Raw genomic sequence first — 22,576 nt, forward strand, 5'->3', positions numbered from 1 at the left:
TGTAGGGGCCAGGGATTTAGCTCAGTGGTTTCGCTGCCTGCTGCGCAAGCGCAAGGACCCAAGTTCAATCCCCGGTTCAAAAAAAAAAAAAAAAAAATTACATATGTGGTCAGAATTATCTTTCTATTGCTCAGTGATCATTAAGAGAATTGGGTACAGGGGCCAGGCATTTCGCTCAGTGGTTTTGCCACCCGCTGCACAAGCACAAGGACCCAAGTTCAATTCCCGGTACACACAAAAAAATAGAGAATTGGGTATCAAAATGAACACTGAAGTATAATGTTTTAAAAGGCAAATTAGCAGCTCCTAACCAGTTTTGCATGAATCCAGAATTTTCCTGGCACTTGGTGCTTACTGAGTTGGATCTCATACTAGCATAGAACAAGGTGTCCTGTTACCAGAAAGTCAGGGTCAGCCTGGACTGGATGACGCTCTGTGGAATGTGGAAGTCTTGGCTCTTGGATCCTCACCCAGAAGATTTCTGGGAAGGTCCACACACAGGCCTCAGAGTCAGAAAGTAGTAGGTTTTTGCAAGTCTGTTTATTGAAGAACAAACACAGTACACTCTACATAAGGCTAACTTCTATAGGTAAGAAAGGGTCCCTTCAGGAGAAGAGGGAGCTGGGGCCTTTTCCCTAAATCTGCTCTGCCCAGGTCCCTGCAGCTACTCCTACAGCAGCCTGCCTGTGACACTGCTCTGATGTCCCCGACCTCAAGCACAGAGGCAAAGCTTGCTCCAGTGAGGCCCAGGGAGCCACGGGCCTGCGAAGCTGAACAGAGCTTCTCGATGGTTTAGCAGGAGAGCTGCCAAAAGCAATGGCCTTAGACCCGGCAGCCACCACTGTCCACCTGGGCCAATGGGAGACAGGAGAGGGACCACACTGTTTTGCTGCAGCTGCTGTATTGCTAGTTTTATGGATGAAAACCCAAGTTTTTTCTCATTGTTATGGAAATCAGATGTCACCAGGGCTATGTTCCTTCTGGATGCTCCAGAAGAAAATCTGTCCCTTTGCTTTTCCGATTTTTAGCGGATGCTGACAGCCCTCAGCTTGTGGCCCCTCCCTCTGTCTTCAAAGTCAGCAACACAGCACCTCTCTCTCTCTCTCTCTCTCTCTGCCTCCCTCCCCATCCCTGTTGTCACATCACTTTTAAGTCCTTGTAAAGACCTTTGTGGTGACATTGGGCACACCTAAGTACCTGGCATAATCTCCCCATTTTGAGATCTGTAATTTCATCCCATAGGCAGTTTCTGTTACCATATGAAAAGCATAATAGTCAGCTTCCAGAGATTAGAATATGTACACTCAGAAGGTGGGGGAATTATTCAGCCTGCTACAGCGACCGTCATTTTAGGCTATAACAATGAAGGCATTGTGCTCAGAAAGAAGAAGGTGCTGAGTCTGCTCCTTTCTGTCTGGGGTCTGCGTTCACTTCGAGGACTTCAAGTTAAAAGGGACATAGACCACCCGGTACATTGCAAACCCAAGTATTATTTTATGTGATATTAAATATTGGAAAGAATGTGAGGAAACAGATCTTTTTACACCTAGCTGGAAACACTGTAAATTGTTATAAATGTTTTAGAGGGCAACCTGGCAGCACACACCAAAATGTTTTCAGATATTCATTGCAATTGATCCAGAAATTTTGCTTCTGCAAATTGATCTCAAGGAAATAGTCATAAACATGTACAAAGATTTACTGCATCTACAGGGAGTCATTAAAATACTTTCAAAGGAAAAGGAAAAAAATAGATTGGGGTAGAACTAATTTTTTCTTCCTTGAGCTTCACATGAACTATGGTATGTTTGTTTTCACTGTGTATAAAACTCATTTGGCCATTAATAAAATGCTGTAGCAGACCTGTTGACAATATGAAAAGAGGTTTTCAATATGCCAAGCAATGGTGCAGCAGGAAACAATCAATATGTGCAGGACGCTGTATATTTGTAAGGTTTGATCATCTATCAGTCTGTGTCCCTTCTTTAACAGGAACACATTCGACTAGGACAACCAGGAGATGGTTTGCTTGCTGGCAAGGGGGTAAGTAGGGAACCACAGGACAGCCAGGAGCCCAGATCCAGCAGCACAGGAACCAGGACAGAAGCCCTACTGGCTTTGGAGGTAGGAAACAAGGGGCTGGGCAGGCCACAGGAAGCCCGGGGAGGGGAAGGGACCACAAAACACCTCAGCCCTGGGGCAGCTTCCCCAGGAGGAATCATGGACATAAACATCCGCAGTCTTTGCTGCCAAAACCAGCAGGAAGCCAGGGGACCAAAGACCCTGCCTCAGACCACCTCCCAGGCAGAGAGGAGGAAGAAGGGGAAAAGACCCTGCATGGCCATGCATGTGCCATCTACATGCCTAAAAGGAACAGTCACCAGCCGAGAAACAGCAGCCATCTCCTGGCAGCTCACTTACTAAGGAATTTTCATTTTCTTCTTTCTGTCCAGAAGACTTTACAGTGGACACATGGTACTTTAGGAATCACGATGGAAACAATCTAACTGAAGACCAAGACATTCCCAGCCCACCCAGAATATACTCATGGTGGGCCAACAAGGAAAACCCAAGGAAGCTCCTCTAGGGAAAGACTGGGCTGTCTTCCATGTGTGAGAAAGAGGGTCAGCTCTGTCCAACAACCTGGAAGCCTGGCCCATGGAGGAGGGATTTCACTTGGTCTGCAGTCAGCCAGGGACCTAAAGGTGACAGATTCCAAGCTGGCCTGATAAGGGCTACCTGAGAAGGCCAGGAGGTTCCTCAAGAAACACCTGACAGTATTTGAGCAGAAGCCAGAAAACATCTTGGTGCACCAAGATGGAGGACCAACTGGAGCTTTGGACCAGACAAACTCTCAAATATCTTCTAGGGAAAAGGCGTAAATGATTGTATCAATTACAAAGCAATGATGATTATCATCACTTTATTTAATAGTCCTTGCTCTGGTTTTAGGGGTACAGCATTATGGAAAGAGGTGTTTAAATACATTTTCTCAGTGCAGGCATTTAATTCCATGAGACAGTCTTTGAAGAGTAATGAGTTGGTAAAGACACTTGGACTTTTGTTTTTTGGTTTGTTTTGGGGTTTTTTTGGTGCCGGGGATTGAACTCGGGTCCTTGCGCTTGCGCAGCAAGCGGCGAAACCACTGAGCTAAATCCCTGGCCCGACACTTGGACTTTTGAATGGCTAGAAGCTCTACTCAAATTGGCATAACCAAGTAGCAGAGATTTTGGACTTTGCTGGACATCAGCCTCACTACTGGGGCACCTTCTTTCTCCTCCCTTGATTCATTCCTTTATCAAGCTCTGCTGGTTTGGATCTGAAATGTACCCTCAAACGCTCATGTGTTAGAGGTTGGGTCCCCAGCATGGCACCATTGGGAACTGGAGGAACTTGAAGTGGTGGGGCCTAAGGGGAGGCCCAAGAGACAGAAGTGTGTCCTCAAAGGATACAGGGGGAGCCTAGCACCATCTTCTTCCTCTTTAATTTTCTGGTCATTTCATCTTCACAGCTTTGATCCTGCCATGATGTGCTGCCTCCCTACTGGCCTTAAACAGTAGGGCCAATGAATTATGGACTGGGACCTCCAAAACTATGAGCCAAATAAAACTTTTCTCTCTCTCTATAAGGTGATCATCAGGTATTTGTTACAGTAACAAAGGCTGACTGATACAGCCTCTCTCTCATGGCAAGAGGGGAGTCAAAGGCTCCTGTCCTCACAGCTCAAGCCCTGTGGAAAGACATCTTCTTACAAATTGCTCCACCCAAAGTCTGAGATAAGCTCTCTTTGGGACTGATGGGTTTATGGGTCAGTGCCCGTTCCTGAAATATTTACTGTGGCCACCACATTTCAGCCACTTCTGGTTCCCTCTGAATAACATGCAGAGAGAAGTGTGGAGCTGGATGTTAAAAACAGCCTCTTCTTGTGTGGGAATTGGCTGCAGTTGATAGAATTTTTCTCCAAATGAAATTGCAAGCAGAATGGCAATTTCTACTAGAACAAGGGAGGGGGTGGGTTCCTAAGGACAATTCCAAGGTTATCAATGCCATCAAGGGCAAAAGGAGCAACATCAGGAATCACCACTCTGTGGGCACATAATGGAACCCTTATATCCCCAACCTGCAGATCAGCCTTTCTGAAGGTCCTTTGTGGTATCAGTCAGTGCCTCTCTCCCACAAAAAAAAAAAAAAGATTACATTTCTCTGGTTAGTTAAGTCTGGGAAATTTTCAGTCTAATAAAGTCAGAGAATTCTCAACTAGGACATTTCAGAGCCCTTAATATTCAGCCATGTGCTGGGTATCTACAGAGGAAAACATAGCATGCAGAATTCCCCAACCTGTGTGACTATGAATCATTTGTAGCATCTCTTCGGTCTCACATTCTCAGGAACAAACTCAGGGACCATGTTCTGTAGAGCAACCAGCTCATTTTCCAACCCAGCCCCACCCTGCCCTAACCATCATTTTAACTGAGATCACAAAGCAATAAAAGGTTCCCGAGGAAAGCTGGGTCTGTCCTGCCATCACCTCTCTGGAATGTTTAGCTATGAATAGAATAACACAGAGATAAAACCGCCCAAATCCCTGGCTTCTCAAAAGAAATCCTTTCTCCATCCAACCTGTTACATGGCTGCTGGAAACCAATTTCAAAACCCCACACAACCTCCAGCTCTGGTCAGAGAGGAGACCACCACTGGGCCACAAACACCAGAAAGGACTCACGGCCACTTCAGGGAATCACATTCACCTCTGGCAAACCTCTATCTGCAGCTGCAGAAGATCAAGTCAGGCGCACATCTGTTCCCCAGACACCAACACTCCACCTCGGTGTCCTGGTCCCACAAAGCCTGGCCAGGTTTTCACAGCTAATTCCTCCAGGCCCCCAGTTCATCTCCTCACTTCTTCTTCCTATGAATTCTCAGAGATCAAAGCACCAGAGATCCGGAGCCTTGTTTGCTTAGCAGTCCCACAAAACACCTTCAAATCTCAGCCTGCAGCATGGCCAAAAAAAGGTGAAACACGCTCTGTTGTTGGAGAGCTTGAAAATGGTGAGACAAGCCCACATTAACAGAGGATACACCATCACTGCTCTGGGCTTCAGGATCCCCAGCAAGTCAGGTGTAAGATCTGATGGGAAACCAGCCACATGTTTCCTCGGAGCTCACTCTGAGTTGACTCAGGCAATGCACCGATTCTGAGACGGAAGCTGGGAGCTCACAACCCAAAGGCCAGTCTTCAAATTAAAATGTGGCCTTAAACGTCCATTCTGGATCATTCCTCTGATCCATTCAGCCCTATGTTCTAGATTGTTCTGTCTCCCCCTGAACTTAAAGCCATATAGTCTCTGGGATTTCAAACTTGGCAACAGAAAAAAAATGGTTGCAAGCAGAATATGACAGAGGACCCCAATATAAGACCAATAAGGCTGGAGTCATTGGAGAGAGGTGCATGGGGTGGGGACAGAGGGGATTCTCACTTGCTCAGCCACCTGCTCTACCATTGTGGGTCTGAGTTCCCACCCTTTAAAGCTCCCCGATATGGTCCAACCCCTTTAGTTTACACAATGCCAAGGACCCAGAGAAGGAAAGGGAGCCACCCAGCTTCACATGCTTTGTGCTACAAGCCAACTGAAATTCAGGTTTTAATCCCGGGCAACAACGTCTTCCCCCTCCAAACAATGGATGATAACACCATCACTCCATCCCTTAGGCTCCCAAGTCTTACAACCTCACTGACAGCTGGTAACCTTGCTTTTCCCACCACAGACTCCAAAGTGGTCAGTCCTGTTTTCAGAATGTTCTTGTTCTGTTCTCATCGCCACCTCCCCCACCAGGAAACACCTGCCATGGCCTTCTTTCCACTAACAGTCCCCAGGCCCCAGGTGCCCCCTTGCTAGGTCTCACTTCCTAAATTGGCTAATTATTAAAATCACCTGGCAGCTTGTTAAACATAGAGATTCCTGGGCTCAGCACTAGACTTAATGAATCAGAATTTCCAAGGGCAGGTCCAAGAATCTATTATTTAAATAAGTACCCCCAAGATCATGTTGATGATTTGCAGCTTTGGAAAGCATTCTATTCAATGAAATTGTGTCTTCATCCCTATCCATCAAGCAAAGCTAAGAAATTCTTAGGTTAAATCACATCCTTTGTTGCTCATAGGGTTATAATTTGATATAACTTCTCTGGACACCCTTTCAGAATTATGGAGGGAAGTAGTCCCTGCAAGTCCTTTCCTTCATGTATTCTGAAGAAATAGCCATAGACATGAGCAAAGATTTATCTGTGAGGCTGCTCATTGCTGGGCTAAGAAAACAGAAATGTTCACCAATGAGGGGATTGAGCCAGTAAATTTTGCTATATGTATGTAATATTATACATTTACCTAAAAAAGTTTATAAGATTAATAACATATGTGCACAATGTATAGAACATAAACACAGCTTGCAGAGAACAAATGAACAGTAGGATCCCATTTTTCAAATGCATAAAAAACTGCAAGGATAAACAAAATAGTATTAAAGTCATCCCTCGGATGGTAGTGGAATTAACAATATTGTTTATGTTTTTGCTTTTTTAACCTTATAATATTTCTACAGAAACCTATGAAAAAATAAAACCTTAAAACAATCTTTGGAAGGAGAAAAAAGGGCAAATGATGGGATCGAGTTGATGATGGTTTGAGATATATTACTGTTTATAATCTTATCCATTTCACTTAAAATGATAAAGAAGAGTTCTGCTGTTTTGTCCTTACTGTTTTTAGTATAAATTCATAAACACTCTGGAAACAGGAAAGCCTGCCATCCATAGATGAGCTAAGAAATTCCTGTCAAATTAGAAGCAACTGGGATCCTGCATATTTAAGGAAAATTGGTAATATGAAGGATGAGAATCAAAATTAAGATCTCTTAATTTGTAGGGAGAAGAGATAGACTTTAAATAAAAGAAAAAGAGGATATTTGAAGAACCTATCCAAGAGGTCCAACATCTATTCCATAGAAGGAGAAAAGAAAAAAATAGGGAAAATCAAAGAGCTAATAGAGGGAAATTAAAGCAATAAAAGCAAAAGCATTCAGATTAAAATGTCTTACTAAGTACAAAATAAATAATATAATAATTTAAAAACTGCATTTCTTTAGAGAAATGCGCTGAGCTAAATTGTTTACATAGAGAATGTATTTTAATCTTGGTGATACCCTGTGAGATCCAAACTCATAATTTCCCTGTGTTACAGATGATGCACATGATAAGAAAGACTGAAATCATTTGCCCAAGCCTGTGCCACCGGCCATTAATGGAGCCAGGTACCTGATGAAAGGAATATTCTAAAGCACATCTAGAAAACAAAGTGCCTCACTTTTAAAGAAATGTACACAAAACTGTTTCAACAACACTGGATTTTAGAAGACAAGAGCACCAAGTCATAGAGAAATTGTCTTGAACCTTGAATCCTATTTGCAGTAAAACTAACAACCATAAAATAGAGTTTTTTAATTATTGAAGACATGAAATGTTTACATCCAGACTCTCATGGAGAATTAGTCAAGAATTATGGAAGAAAAATGAAAAATTAGTTCAGAAACAGAAAACAGGTGGGACTTAAGAAATAACCATTAGCAAATAAGTAAATAAATCTTAAAATTTAGTCTAAATTATATAGAAGGAGAAGGAAGAAGAAATAAACCTCTTGATAATTATAATAGAGGAAGAGATAATGGTAGGGAAGAAAGGACAGGATGTTAAGGTCAAACAGGAAAACAAGAAAATTATAAAATATAAATAAATGAGAATGAAGACAATATGTATCAAAAATATGCAGGAGGACAGCTGAGGCAGTTGAGGAGAAACTATAGCTCTGTGCATGTATGTGTACGTATATGTGTGTGTGACCCGTTCAAACATCACACACAGTGGAGAGCTAATTAATAAGGAGTGACATGAGTGGAAACAGAATAAGGACCCCTGAAATTCCTCTCCTCTATTAAAGAAATGAAACTCTGGCAGAAATTGTCAAATTCAACTTTTTTCAGAACTGTGGAAATAAACCACAGGTTTACAGCAATCCATGGAGAATTTTCTCCAGAAAAATGGTTGAATCTCAGAAAGAAGAGCAAGCTTTGCAGCATTTTTAGTTGCCCTATTCCAAGCCCCTCTTTCTAGGCCTACATTGCCCTTAAAAATCTAGAGCCCTGAAACCCTGGTGAAAAACAGCAGATTTGCAGCTGCTAGAAGACACAAATGAGCCTAGGGTCTTCCAAAGCGCCATTCCTGAAGAACTGTAATAATCTATCCCATCTAGTATTTCTCTGGACGATCCCATTCTCCAAGTTTGTCTTTATCTCACCTGAATCAGAGCTTGTTTGGTACAAACAGCATGTCCCTGAGCTTTTGACCAAAATACTCAGCGGAAATTGTTCAACCTTGCAGCTGCCCCCCTAGGCAATGATACAGTTTGTTGCAAACAATAATGGGGGATGGTAGAAGGAAAAGCAGAGGAGTGAGACGTCCATGGCACATTACTGGGAGTCTGGAGGGCCACACACATGTGGAGGGCTATGCACACATCAGTACTATGCAGTACGGGTCTGAGAAGGCTCTGGGCTCTTATGTCTCCCCAACCCTGAGGCACTGTACAGCAGGAGGGGCAGGAGGTGTAATCTACCTACCTGAGAACTGGAGAATGCTCCCAATACATACCACTAACAGACCACCCTGAAAGAAATAGCAGGGTCCTCTGGGCAGAAATGAAAAGGCATGAGTGAGTAACTCAAACCTACATGAAGAGATAGAACAGTAAAGGTCATTGCACAAGTGAATAGAAAAGACAGGCAAATTTAGTTTTTGTATGCTTGTAGGTCCTTAATTTTATCTGATTTAAAACACAACTGGGTTAAAAAAAAAAAGTGATTTTAAACATTTTTATAAAGTAGGAAATTATGCAAAAATTTATAAAAGTATATTTAAAAAGTATGTTAGCCTGCTCGGGCTACCATAACAAGATGCCACAGATTGAGTACAATTTATTACAGTCGAAGTTTATCACTTGGACTACCATGTCCAAGATAAAGGTGCCAACTATTTCATTCCTAGAAAGGGTGCTCTTCCTTGCTTGTAAATGGCCACCATATTCTGCTATGCTGAGCATGCCCAAGAGAGAATGCTGGGGCTTCTTCCTTTTCCAAGGGTACCAGCCCTGTTGGCTTACATCCCCATATTTCTGACCCCGTTTACCCTTCGTACCCCCAAAAGGCTCTGCCTCTAAATACACTCACACCGAGGATCAGAGCTGTCTGCCAAATAATCTCAGTTGTCAGCTGGACACCCAGGGTTAAGACACTTCTGAAGAGGTGATCAGTTCATGGGGTTCTGTATTCATCGGTGGATTCACAGCTGAATGTGACCTTTTAGGGGAGGTGGGTCACTGCAGCATGACCTTAGAGGGTATATCTCTTGTTGACACTCTTCCCCTGGGCCCTACTTCCCAACCACCATGAAGTGAGCTGCTTTACACCACCAGGCTCTTCCTCTGTGATGTTTTTGCCTTGGAACCAGTAAAGATGGACTGAACCCTCTGAAAGGATGAACCACAATAAACTTCTCCTCCTTGAACTTGTGGGTGTCAGATATTTTGTCCCACCAATAGGAAAGCTGATGCATACAGGCATCTACATGAATTTGGGCAAAGAGGGATGCACATTCAGGCCACAACAAAAAGTCTATAAGTTACAAAATATTTTAAAGGATTTAAAAAGCAATTATGTAATACATTATTAACTATAGTCACCATGGTGTACATTGGATTTCCAGAACTTGTTCATCTTGTAACTGAAGGTTTGTGCCCTTGGACTGACATCTCCCCATTTCTCTTACCCCTTGCTTCTAGTAAGCACTTTTCTCCTCCATCTGTCTATAAATTCAACTTTTCTAGATTCTGCACACAAACAAGATCATGCAGTATTTGTCTTTCTGTGTCTGGCTTATTTCACTTACATAATGCTATCCAGAAATCTCCTAAGAGTACACTATACACATGAAATAAAAAGTAACTATATGAGATGATGGAAATATCAATTAGCTTGATTGTGGAATAATTTCACAATGTGTACATCAAAATGTCATATTCTGCATCTTAAATATATACAATTTTTATTTGTCAGTTGTACCTCAATAGAACTAAAAAGGGTGATTATAAATGCTTAATGCTGATGGGAACATAGGATGTGCAAATGGTGATAATAAAGGCACAAAGATGAGAAGACGAACAGAGATATCTACTTTACAATGTTTTTATACACTACTAAGATTAAATTGGTATTAACCTGAACTACACTTTTGGTTTTTTTGTGTGTGTTTGGTACCAGGGATCAAACTTGGGTCCTTGCTTTTGCACAGCAGGTGGCGAAACCACTGAGCTAAATCCCCGGCCCCCGAACTACATTTTTATAAATTAAGATGCTAATGGTAAGCTTGGACCAACCACTAAGGAAATAATTCAAAATATACATATAATAAAAGAAACAAAAGGGAAATTCAAATGATTCAGCAGGGTATATGGATTTAACATATCAGTAGGAGAAAAACTACAAATTATATTCAAAAATAAATACAAATGGAAAAGAAACATGAAAAGATGATCAACCCTACTACTAAATAAGGACATGTTATTTTAAATGATGCGGTAGCTTCAATCCACCAAATTAGCAAAATTTGAAGACTGCTGCCAAAGTATAAGAAATGAGGATCACTGTGTGCTGGATGTGGGAGTGAAAACTGGTGCAGGCTTCAAGGAGGGCATTTTGGGTGTCTCCATCAAAATTCAAAATACACATGCTTTTTGACCCAACAAAGCTGTTCCAGAGACCTGTCCATACACGTGTACTCGGGACAAGCGTGAGAACATGACCTTCAGCAAGACCTTCATTTGAATGTGGGATTTGGATTTTTTCATCCTTTGAAAAAAATCTGTTCTGACAGTTGATTAAGGTAATAAAGGCAAAAATAATTTTTATATTTATAAGCCAACAACAATTAGTCCTTTTCGTGTAATTTTTTCATATCTGCTAGTGAAAGAATCCTTGCAGAAAGAGAGACTATTGGGGTAGAAGAAAGCTTTGGCAACCTGAATGTGGGCAGAGAAAGGAGGGAAGAGGAGGGGAGGGGGAGACAAGGAAGGCTGCAGCTTTAGGATGTGTCCCTTTTCCAAGGCTACCTCCTACCACCACCCAAAAATAATTATTACTAACTTCATCTGAAACATTTGATCCCTGTGTCCCAAATCAGTCCCCATATACAGCCAGGGTGTAAGCCCTGGAAGAAGAAGAAAGAAACACCAGGGAACAATACACAGATCATTTCCACAGCACCTCTGAGCACCTGGCATGGCTCTAAATGCCTCACATCTCTTAGATCATTTAATCCCCAGCTCTATCTCTGAGGTAGGGACTCTTCCTGTGTCTACTTCACAGGTGGGTGAATAGCAGTGCAGAGTAAAAGGTAACCCAGCCAAAACCCATGGAGAGCCTGAGCCTAAACCCCTTTGCTCTAGCTCAAGTCCAGGCTCTTCATCAATCCACCGTCTTGCCACCCAGGAAAATGGAAAATGGAAAAAATTCCCAACTTCCAAAATTCCTTCTTCTAGGAGATGACCTCAGCCACTGGCTGAGGCTCCTAGCTCTCTCTCCCATGCCTGCTCACTCTGGGCTCTACCCGAACTTCACGGGTAATGTCATTCACTTCCTCCACCTCCCACTAAGCTCCTCCCTGAGGGCAGAAATGCATCTGCCATCTGGGAATTAGGATTTGCCACCAGAACACCTGCCTGTGTCCTAGCACCTGCCACTCATTAGACACTGCATAGGGAGAGCTGTCCTGGGACCTGGGGACCTTTAGATGGCCACTGTCCCATTACCGGGAGGTTGGTATGTGTGGAATTGTCCTGTCATTCTCATGGAACCCTCAACTTTCCCAGCTGCTCTGCAGAGTCACCATTCAATAACATAACACCTGCTCCAACACTGATGCCAACAACTTCATCTTTCAGGGCAGCCTCAGTTCACAGAGCAACCTAAAGCAATTTGCAAAACATTCAAGTATTATAACTGTGATTTGTTGCATTGATTCAAGACTTTCTGTATAGGTAAATTTGCAAATCAACAGAAATACTTTATTAGCCCACAAGTCTTTTCTTAACTACTTTGCTAACAATCTTAAGAAAGGGAATCAGCCCGCTGCAGACAGACAGGTCGGCACACACCCTACCGAGGTCCCCAGTTGCATGGAACATGCTGAATCAGCCCACGCCCCAGCAACAATCTACTGGACCACCCCCACCCCCACTCCTCTGTACAGCCACCTGGTTCCACACTATAAAGACGCAGAGGACACTGGACCATCAGACCACGGTACTGAGTACCACTGCTCCTGGCCCAGAGGTAGGGGCTTCTGAGCTGCCCGCCCACTGCTCCTGGCCCAGAGGAAGGGGCTTCTGGGCCACCATCCCTCTCACCACTCCTGGACCAGAGGAAGGGGCTTCCCAGCCACCATCCCTACCACTGCTCCCAGCCCACAAGAAAGGGCTTTTGGGCAACCATCCCTACTGCTGCTCCCAGCCCCTGTCCCACCTCTCCCAGCTCAGAGGAGGTAATCCGTGCAGGCACCAACAGACCCCCCGAGTCGAAATCAGAAAACACATAAATGAGTCCCAAAACCAGACTTCCAGATCACCTACAGCAACCCCAAAGGGAAATGAGATGGAACACTCTAATACTCAACCACCTGGACCCACTGAACTGGCAACAAAAGGGGATCTGGAAAAAATGAAATCAGAAATAATTTCTCAGATAACAGGAGAAATTGTGCTCCTAGTGCAAGAAATGATTAATAAATCTAGAGAGGAGCTGAGGAACATAATGGAATCCCAACATAGGAAACAAATGGAATCCATAAAACAGATGCAAATAGATTTCCAGGACATGAAAAACTCCATTAAAAGTCTACACAGCAGAATGAGCCAATGTGAGGACAGAATTTCAGATACAGAAGATAAGATTGCAATTAATGACCAGGAAAAGAAAAATTGCTTCAAAATTATAAGAGAACACGAGAAATCAATCCAGCAGTTTCTAGACGATGCAAAGAAGAATAACATAAGACTGATTGGAGTCAATGAAGAAACAGGAGAGATGACATAAAAAAAACTCTTCACAGAAGTACTGGCAGAAAACCTCCCAAGCAGGGGGAAAGAACTTGGCATACAGGTAAGGGAGGATATAGGACTCCAAGTAGCCTTGATCAAAAAAAAAATCTACACATAGGCATATAATTGTTAAGATTCCAGAAACTCAACAGAAGAACAAAGTTCTACAAGCAGTCAGAGAAAAGAAACAAATCGCATACAAAGGAAAGCCCATCACAATCACAGCAGACTTCTCAACACAAACCATCAAGGCAAAAAGACCTTGGAGTGACATATTCCAAGCCCTAAAAGAAAACAGCCTCTAACCTAGATTGATGTACCCTGAAAAACTATCTTTCAAAATGGATGCAGAAATAAGATACTTTCATGACAAAGAGCACCTTAGGAACTTCATGAATACCAAACCAGCACTCCAAAGAATTTTACACAATAGCCTAGGAACAGACATTGAGGATCACAACCCCAGGAAGCAAAGCAGAATGAACCCATGTGGCAGGACAAGAAATTAAATGGAAAGGGGGAGAACCCAACAAAAAGAAAAAGTCATGGCAAGGACAAGTCAATACGTTTCAGTTATAACCATCAATGTTAATGGTCTCAATTCACCAATCAAAAGAAATAGACTGGCAGAATGGGTCAAGAAGCAAAATCCAACAATATGCTGCATACAAGAAACACACTTCATTCAAAAGGAAACTCATAGACTGAAAGTTAAAGGGTGGAAAACAATACTCCATGCGACAGGAACCCGAAAAAAACCAGGAGTAACTATCCTCTTGGAAGATCAAGTAGATTTCAAACCAACACTGATTAAGAGAGATGAAGAAGGACACTACATCCTTGTAAAGGGAAGTATCCAAGAGGAAGAGATGACAATCATAAATATCTATGCACCAAACACTAGTGCGCCCAACTATATAAAACAAATATTAACAGACATGAAAAGTCATATATGCACTAATATAATTGTAGTGGGGGACCTCAACACCCCACTGTCACAAATAGATAGATCAACTAGACTAAAAATAAGTGATAAAATACTAGAACTCAATTGAACTCTTGAACAAATGAACTTAACAGATGTTTAGAGAGTCTTCCACCCCACAAAATCAGAATACACATTCTTCTCAGCTGCACATGGGTCATTCTCAAAAATAGACCACATACTCACACATAGAACATGTTTAAGTAAGTCCAAAGGAATTGAAGTTATCCCCTGTATATTATCAGACCATAGTGAGATGAAATTGGAGATCCATAGCAAAAGAAATTCAAAAAATTTCATAAACATATGGAAATTGAACAACACACTTCTGAATAACCAATGGGTCTCAGAGGAAATTAAACAAGAAATCAGACAGTTCCTTCAATTAAATGACAATGACAATACAACATAACAGAATCTATAGGACACAAAAGCAGCCTTAAGAGGGAAATTCATAGCAGTGAATACGCATATTAGGAAAGCAGAACAAGCCCAATTAAACAACCTGATGCTGAACCTCAAGCTTCTAGAAAAAGAAGAGCAGGACAACCCCAAACCTCATACAAGGGAGGAAATTATAAAGATCAGAGAAGATATCAATGCAATGGAGACTAACAGAATGATACCAAAAAATTCAATGAAGCCATGAGTTGGTTCTTCGAAAGAATAAACAAAATTGGCAAACCCTTAAGCAACCTTGTCAGAAAAAGGAAAGAAAAGACCCAAATCCATGCAATTAGGAATGAAAAAGGTGAAATTACAACAGACCCAGCAGAAATCCAGAGGATCATCAATACCTGTTTCCAGAACCTGTATGCCAATAAGATGGACAACACAGAAGAAATGAACAGATTCCTAGATACATATGAATTACCCAAGTTGAAAGAAGGAGACCTAAAAATTCTAAACAACCCAATATCAACCAATGAAATTGAAAATGTAATTAAAAACTTATCAACTAAGAAAAGCCCGGGCCCTGATGGCTTCACTGCTGAATTCTACAAGACATTTAGAGAGGAACTGCTGCCACTACTGTTTAAACTCTTCAATGAAATTGAAAGGGAAGCAATACTCCCAAATTCATTCCTGGAAGCAAGCATCACCTTGATCCCAAAAGCAGAGAAAGACCCAACTGAAAAGGAGAGCTATCGGCCAATCTCACTAATGAACATAGATGCAAAAATCCTTAATAAGATACTGGCAAATGGAATGCAGAAGATCATCAAGAAGATCATATACTCTGATCAAGTGGGATTCCTCCCAGGGATACAGGGGTGCTTCAATATACACAAATCAATCAATGTAATACACTATATCATTTGAGCCAAGGACAAAAACCATATGATCATCTCCATAGATGCAGAAAAAGCATTTGACAAAATAGAACGTGCATTTATGATAAAAACCCTACAAAAAATTGGAATAGATGGTCTCTACCTCAAACTGATAGAAGCCATCTATGAAAAACCAACAGCCAATATCATACTAAATGGTCAAAAACTGAAATCCTTCACACTAAACTCAGGAACAAGACAAGGATGTCCACTATCACCACTCTTGTTCAATATAGTTCTGGAAACATTAGCCACGGCAATTAGACAAGAAAAAGAAATAAAAGGAATAAAAATAGGAAATGAAGAAGCCAAATTGTCATTATTTGCAGATGACATGATACTCTATATAGAAGACCCCAAGAACTCCACCAAAAGTCTTCTAGACTTAATAACCAAATTCAGTCAAGTAGCGGGTTACAAGGTCAATACACAAAAATCAATAGCTTTCCTCTACACACACAACAGACTCACTGAGAGAGAAATAGGGCAAATAATTCCTTTCACAATAGCATCCAAAAAACTGGAAAACCTAGGAATCAACCTAATGAAAGAAATCAAAGACCTCTTCTCTGAAAACTATGGCACTCTGAAAAGAGAGATTGAAGATGATATCAGAAAATGGACAGACATCCCGTGCTCCTGGGTAGGAAGGATTAATATAGTGAAAATGGCCATAGTTCCAAAACTGCTATATAGAGTTAATGCAATTCCAGTTGAGATCCCAGCAGCATACTTCATGGACCTTGAGAAAACAATCCAAAAATTCATTTGGAACAAGAAGAGACCCAAAATAGAAAAAGCAATTCTAGGTAACAGAGACATGGCAGGGGGCATCACAATCCTCAACCTGCAACTATACTACAAAGCTACTGTGATAAAAACAGCATGGTACTGGCCAAGAAACAGACCTGAGGACCAGTGGAACACATTAGAAGATGCAGAAACAACACCAGTCATACTCAGCTACCTAATCTTTGATACAGGAGCCAAACACCCTCACTGGAGGAAAGATAGCCTCTTTAATAAATGGTGCTGGAAAAATTGAGGTTCAACTTGTCAAAGATTAAAACTAGACCTATATCTCTCACCATGCACTAAACTGAAATCAATATGGATTAAAGATCTAAATATTAAAATAGAAATTCTGAACCAGTTGGAACAGAGGTTAGGTAGAACCCTTGAAGACATCAGTGTAGGAAAATATTTTATGAACAAAACCTCAGTTGCCTGTGAACTAGCACAAACAATCAACAAGTGGGATCTCTTCTTATTAAAAGGCTTCTGCACAGCAAGAGAAACCACCCGCAGCGTGAAGAGACAACCCACAATGTGGGAAAAAATTCTTCACCTGCTCTTCTTCAAACAAAGGTCTACTATCTCGAATCTATAAAGAATTTAAAAAGATCAGACCTCCCAAATTTAAAGACCCAATCTGAAAATGGGCATCTGAAATGAACAGACATTTCTCACACAAAGAAGTACAAATAGCAAATAAATACATGAAAAAATGTTCAACATCACTGGTCATTCGAGAGATGCAAATGAAAACAATGCTGAGATTCCACTTCACTCCAGAAAGAATGGCTGCTATCAAGAAATCAACCAATAACAAATGCTGGCGGGGCTGTGGGGAAAGAGGAACTCTGCTCCACTGCTGGTGGGAGTGTAGACTGGTGCAAGCACTGTGGAAATCAGTATGGAGATACCTCAAAGAACTAGGACTGGAAGTCCCATTTGACCCTGCTATTCCACTGCTGGGGATCTTCCCCAAAGAATTCAAAGAATCATACCACAGTGATATATGTGCACCCATGTTCATAGCAGCACAGTTTGTGATAGCTAAAACTTGGAAACAGCCCAAATGCCCATCAACTGGAGACTGGATGAAGAAAATGTGGTTTTTTTATAAAATGGAGTACTACTCAGCCATAAAAAATGAGAAATTAGAGACATTTATAGCTAATGGATGCACATTGAGGCAATACTCTTAAGTGAAATAAATAGGACACACATGTATAAATACCGAATAGTTTCTCTGGTGTGAGAAACTGAAAGTGTAAATAAGGACTAAAATGTATAATAGGTAATGTGAAATAGGAAGAAAAGGGGCAAAGGGAAAGGAAGTGGGATGGTTGGGGAAAGGATAGAAGAGAATGGGATTAATATGAGAAAATGGAAAAATAGGGACAAAATCTTTGTAAATAGGGAGGAATGGAGGGGTTGAAGGGAGGGCTGGGCAGGGGTGAAAAATAAGAACTAAGAGAGATTATGTAAAGGTGCAAATTTCCAATGATGAATGTCATTATATTGTATACCTAAAATGTACCAATGATTAGAATGAATAATCGATCATGTAAAATAGGGAGAAAAGGTCCAAAAGGGTAGGGGTAGTGGGAGGGGCAGGGGAAAGGAAAGAAGGGAAAGGAAAAATGATGAGAAATGGAAAAAATGGAAATAAAGTCTTTGTAAATAGGGAAGGGTGGAGGGCGTGAAGAGAGGGCTAGGAATGGGGGAAAAACAAGAACCAAGATGCATTATGTAAAGGTACAATTCCCAATGAGAAATGTAATTGTGTTGTATACCTACAATGTACCAATAAAAGAATTTAATACAAAAAAAAGAAAAGCACGACCCTAAAACCAGCGCTATCAGTAAAGACTACTGCATAGATGTAGTACATATGTGTGTATATATATTTGGAAAGATTAATGTGGACAAATGTTCTACATTTTTTAATTAAAGAAGCATTTTAATAGAAAAAGATGGAAAGTGCCCATAAGCCAAAAGGGAAGAAAAAAATCACCCTGTTCAAAAAAGTGATTTAATATATACACCTGGACATTTTTCTATCATATAATGTATTTATGCAAATTTAGAGGATCAGTACCACTCTTTAATTGTCTCAACATTTTGAAAAATGCCATTCATCTAAAAGATGGAACTCAAAAAACATGCTATCGGCACTGGTCAGAAATCATTGTGGCATCATTTCTCAGCCTGAATTTTGTTTTCTGTCTGGAATTTTTACTTCTAAATCCTTCATGCCTGTCACCAAACCATTTTACTCACCCAAACAATCCCTCTCCTTGGCCTTTTCCTCCCTCCTGGTTGCTCACCTACCAGTCTTTCCATAACAGCTTCTCCTTTCCCTTTCATTAAACCCACTTCTGCTGCACCTCTCTCTGCTTTCACCCACTCACCCTTTGTCCTATTGCCCCACACCATCCTTTGAAGCTTACTGTATAAAAGACACATGTATGGCCCTGCGGGCATCAAAGGGCAAAAGCAGCACATCAAGTCCTGGAGGAACTCAGAATCTCATTGGAAACTCAAGGTACTCACACACACAGCATGCTGGTAAATTGGCTCTCGGAGAGGGAAAAATCTTTGATGTATAACTTGGCCAATTTCCATGCTGTAAAATATTCCCACCATGGCCAGGACCAACATGGTGTCACCCAGCCAAGAGTGGGATAAAGGCACAGAAACTGGCTTCAGGTCACAACTACATAGCTGTATGCATGTGAAAAGCTAAAATACACATATGTGTGTATGTGTGTGCATATACACATGTGTCCATAAATAGCTATTTATTCTAGCTTTTCAGGTACATTCAGTCAGACAGACAGACAGACAGACAGATAGGAGCAGATATTTAGGATCAGTGAGTCATGTTGTCATCATCATCATCAGTAGTAGTATTTACTGAGCATTACCATGTGTCCAGGGCTGAGTTCAATGTACTATTTCACCACACACTCCTAGGAAGAGGTATCATCAGTACCATTATCTTACAATCTTACTTTTGCAAAGCTGGAATCTGGGAGAGGGAGGTCATTGTCCCTCTGTTATTCGGTGCAGTAAATGATAAAGCCACCTGATTGCAGAGCCCAGGATCTGACAACTGCCCCCTCCCCCTCATTCCTGGCAGAAAGCGGGGCCTCAGGGCTTGTGCAGTGGATTCCGAGGGTGATCCAGTCAGGCGTCCAGGGAGGCAGATGTGAGCTCCTGTGAGCCGTGTGACCACACAGCTCTCCTACCATACACTCCCCTCCTCCAGGATACCCAAAGTTGCCCCTTGAATTCTATATAACGGTCCATTTATTTTCTCCTCTTTCCTACCAAAATCCTCCTTGTCTTTTTTATTTGATTTTATTTGTAACTATAGCTTTCTTATGCCTATTTTTTAAATAATTTTTTCCCAAATCTTGTTTTCACTTTTCTCCATGTTCATTATCATTCATGATCCTTCATGATGGAAACGGGAGGGAAGGGAGCTGTAAAGCTGGAAGGAGGGGATCTATGTGAAGCAGCAGGGAGAGGCCCAGGCCGGCCAGGCTAGGCTGTGTCCCCAGGATGAGCTGCTGTTCTGCAGGCACACACATGACTGCAATGGAAGTGTTGGTGGAGGAATTTTGTGCTAATTCTCCCCTTCCTTGGCCCTGAGATGCCTGAATCTAGTTCCACAACAGGAGGACTTGAGAAAATTGGACAGAACTCAGCAGAACACCATAAAAATGATTTTAAAATTGAAAAATGAGACCAGCAATGGAAAGTTAACACCCCGAGAATCTTCCTATGGATACAGAAGGGAGAATAAAAAAATAACTCTTGACATCTTATCCTGCCAGAGAGACTTGGTCAAAGAGAGGAGACCTGTTCAAGTACTATGTTAGAAGTAAACTATGAGGTGACTGCTAAAACTGTGGGATGTGATAAAGGAAAATGATGATTTTGACAGTCTCCAGCCCGGATCATTGGGGGAAAATGATGCCACCCTTAGATGAGACAGAAGGAGCCACAAAAAGATATATTTTCTTGGTTGGAAGAAAAATGTTAAGCTTAATTTGGGGCCTCCACTAAGATAGCAGAAATCCCAATTGATAACTCCAAAGAGAAGTACAGGAAATAGAGATTTTGAAGCACTAAGGGCAAATTGTATCTCCATGGAAGACTTGAACTCGGAATGAGGGGCCTGGTTCCTCTCAAGACGCAGTACTTGAATAGTAGGGGCTGCTGAGGGAGAAGGTATTCATCAAGTGGAGGAGCCATCATCTCCAGGCTGCTCCAGAGTCTACCAAGGAGCTCTTCTCCAGGAAAGGCCATCGAAGACAGCAATTTGGAAGAAATGGAAGAGGAAGTACGGCTGTAGAAAAGAAAAAGACAAAGAAATGTGAATGAAAGTCCTGCGAAGGAAGATGTAGAAAAAGGTAAGAAGAGGAGAGGCCGCCCTCCAGCTGAGAATCTGTCCTCAAATCCCTTCAAACTGACAAAACATGAACGCCATCACTGATACTGTGATCAACTACAAAGATAGTTCAGGGTGGCAGCTCAGTGAAGTCTTCGTTCAATTACCTTCCAAGGAAGAGTTACCAGAATACTATGAATTAATTAGGAAGCCAGTGGATTTCAAAAAAAAAAAATAATGGAAAGAATTTATAATCATAAGTCCTGGAGCCTGGGCGACCTGGAGAAAGATGTTGTGCTTCTCTGCCACAACGCTCAGACGTTCAGCTTGAAGGGATCCTACAGCTATGAAGACTCCATTGTCTTATAGTTAGTGTTTAAGAGTGCACAGCAGAGGGCCAGGGATTTAGCTCAGTGGTTCCACTACCTACCTGCAAGCACAAGGGCCCAAGTTCAATCCCTGGTATAAAAAAAAAAAAAAGAGTGTGCAGCAAAAAGTAAGAAAGTGAGGAGGAAAGAAATGAAGAAGAGGAAGAAGAACAGGAGTCTGAGTCTGAGGCAAAATCTGTTAAGGTGAAAATCAAACTCAATAAAACGATGAGAAAGGCCAGGACAAAGGGAAAGGCAAGAAAAGGCCAAATCAAGGAAAATCAAAGCCTGTAGTGAATGATTGTGACAGTGACAAAGAACAGGATGAAAACAGTCAGAAGCAAGTGGGGCCGATGATGAGTGATCGTGTGGACATTTTATCCATGGTAGAATTGAATACTTTCCTCTCCTCTCTCATTTCTACCCAGTAAGTTTACCTGTCACTTGGGCCCAGGGTTCTTTCTGTGCCCTCCTCATCATCTTATAAACTAGCTCTAGAATAGTGCCAGACAAACATATGATATCATGGAGTAAAAACCATATGCAAATATTTGTGACATTATGTGACCTAATGGGCCCCAAAGATTCAAAGATTAAAACAAAAGCTTTTGATGGAAAATGAGGGTGAATAATATATTTCTATTGGGCGAGTCTAATTTGGTAACTGTTTGTACGTGGTTTCATCACCTTTTCAGATGAGATGTTTGTATTTTGTAGCACTGGTAATCAGGAGAAGCCATTAAAAGCCACTGGCTATTTTAATTTTCATCAGGCAATTTTCGAGATTTTTATTTGCTCCGTTTTTTTTTTTTACACTGTGGTACATATAAGCAACTTGAATAAGTGATAAATGTATAGTAGTTAGATTTCACCTACATATACATTTTTCCACATTATGCTCTATGATCTGAAAAACTTTTTGAATTGTAGAAGATTTATGTCTACAGTAAACATTGCTTAATGTTTTTGATCTTGGTTTTTTAAAAGTTTTGTTGAAAATGCTATTGAATATTGCAATCTATATAGTGTACTGGATAGCTTCTTTTGTCCACCTGATTTCCTGTGTTACCAATGTGTATTGTCTCCTCCCTAACATGTACTTAATCTTTGCTTTCTTTGGACATTGTCTTTGCTTGCAAGTCATAAGCCTGAGGCAAATAAAATTCCAGTAATTTTTTTAAAAAATAGCTCTCCAAAGTCAGGAATGAGGAACTAATCTTCCTTTGGTAGTTGCTGGGTCCTGCATTTGCCACTTTATTATCTACATTATCTTAAATAACTTGCAGCAGCCCTTCTAAGAAGGCCTTATTAGTCTCTGCACTGTCAGACAGCACCATAACATCCACAGGTTTGGCCCCTTGTTGCAGACCTTCTGGAGTCACAAAGCAAATTCCTGTCCCACAGAGCTCTAAGCCCACACCTCTTCCTCCGTAAGATCCACTTCCTACCAAGGCAACGGTTTCATACCATGGCACCATTGATATTTGGGGTCAGATAATTCTT

General features: G+C 41.5%; 1 pseudogene; it reads left to right on the forward strand.

Moving 5' to 3' along the window:
* Positions 1-20,618: 20,618 nt before the first annotated feature.
* On the forward strand, positions 20,619-21,437 carry LOC101715240 (SWI/SNF-related matrix-associated actin-dependent regulator of chromatin subfamily A member 2-like; annotated as a pseudogene).
* The last annotated feature ends 1,139 nt before the right edge of the window (positions 21,438-22,576 follow it).

Source organism: Heterocephalus glaber, unplaced genomic scaffold, assembly GCF_053883595.1.
Source record: "Heterocephalus glaber isolate CG9 unplaced genomic scaffold, H.glaber_assembly_v1.0 deba00001531, whole genome shotgun sequence".
NCBI classification, from domain to species: domain Eukaryota; kingdom Metazoa; phylum Chordata; class Mammalia; order Rodentia; family Bathyergidae; genus Heterocephalus; species Heterocephalus glaber.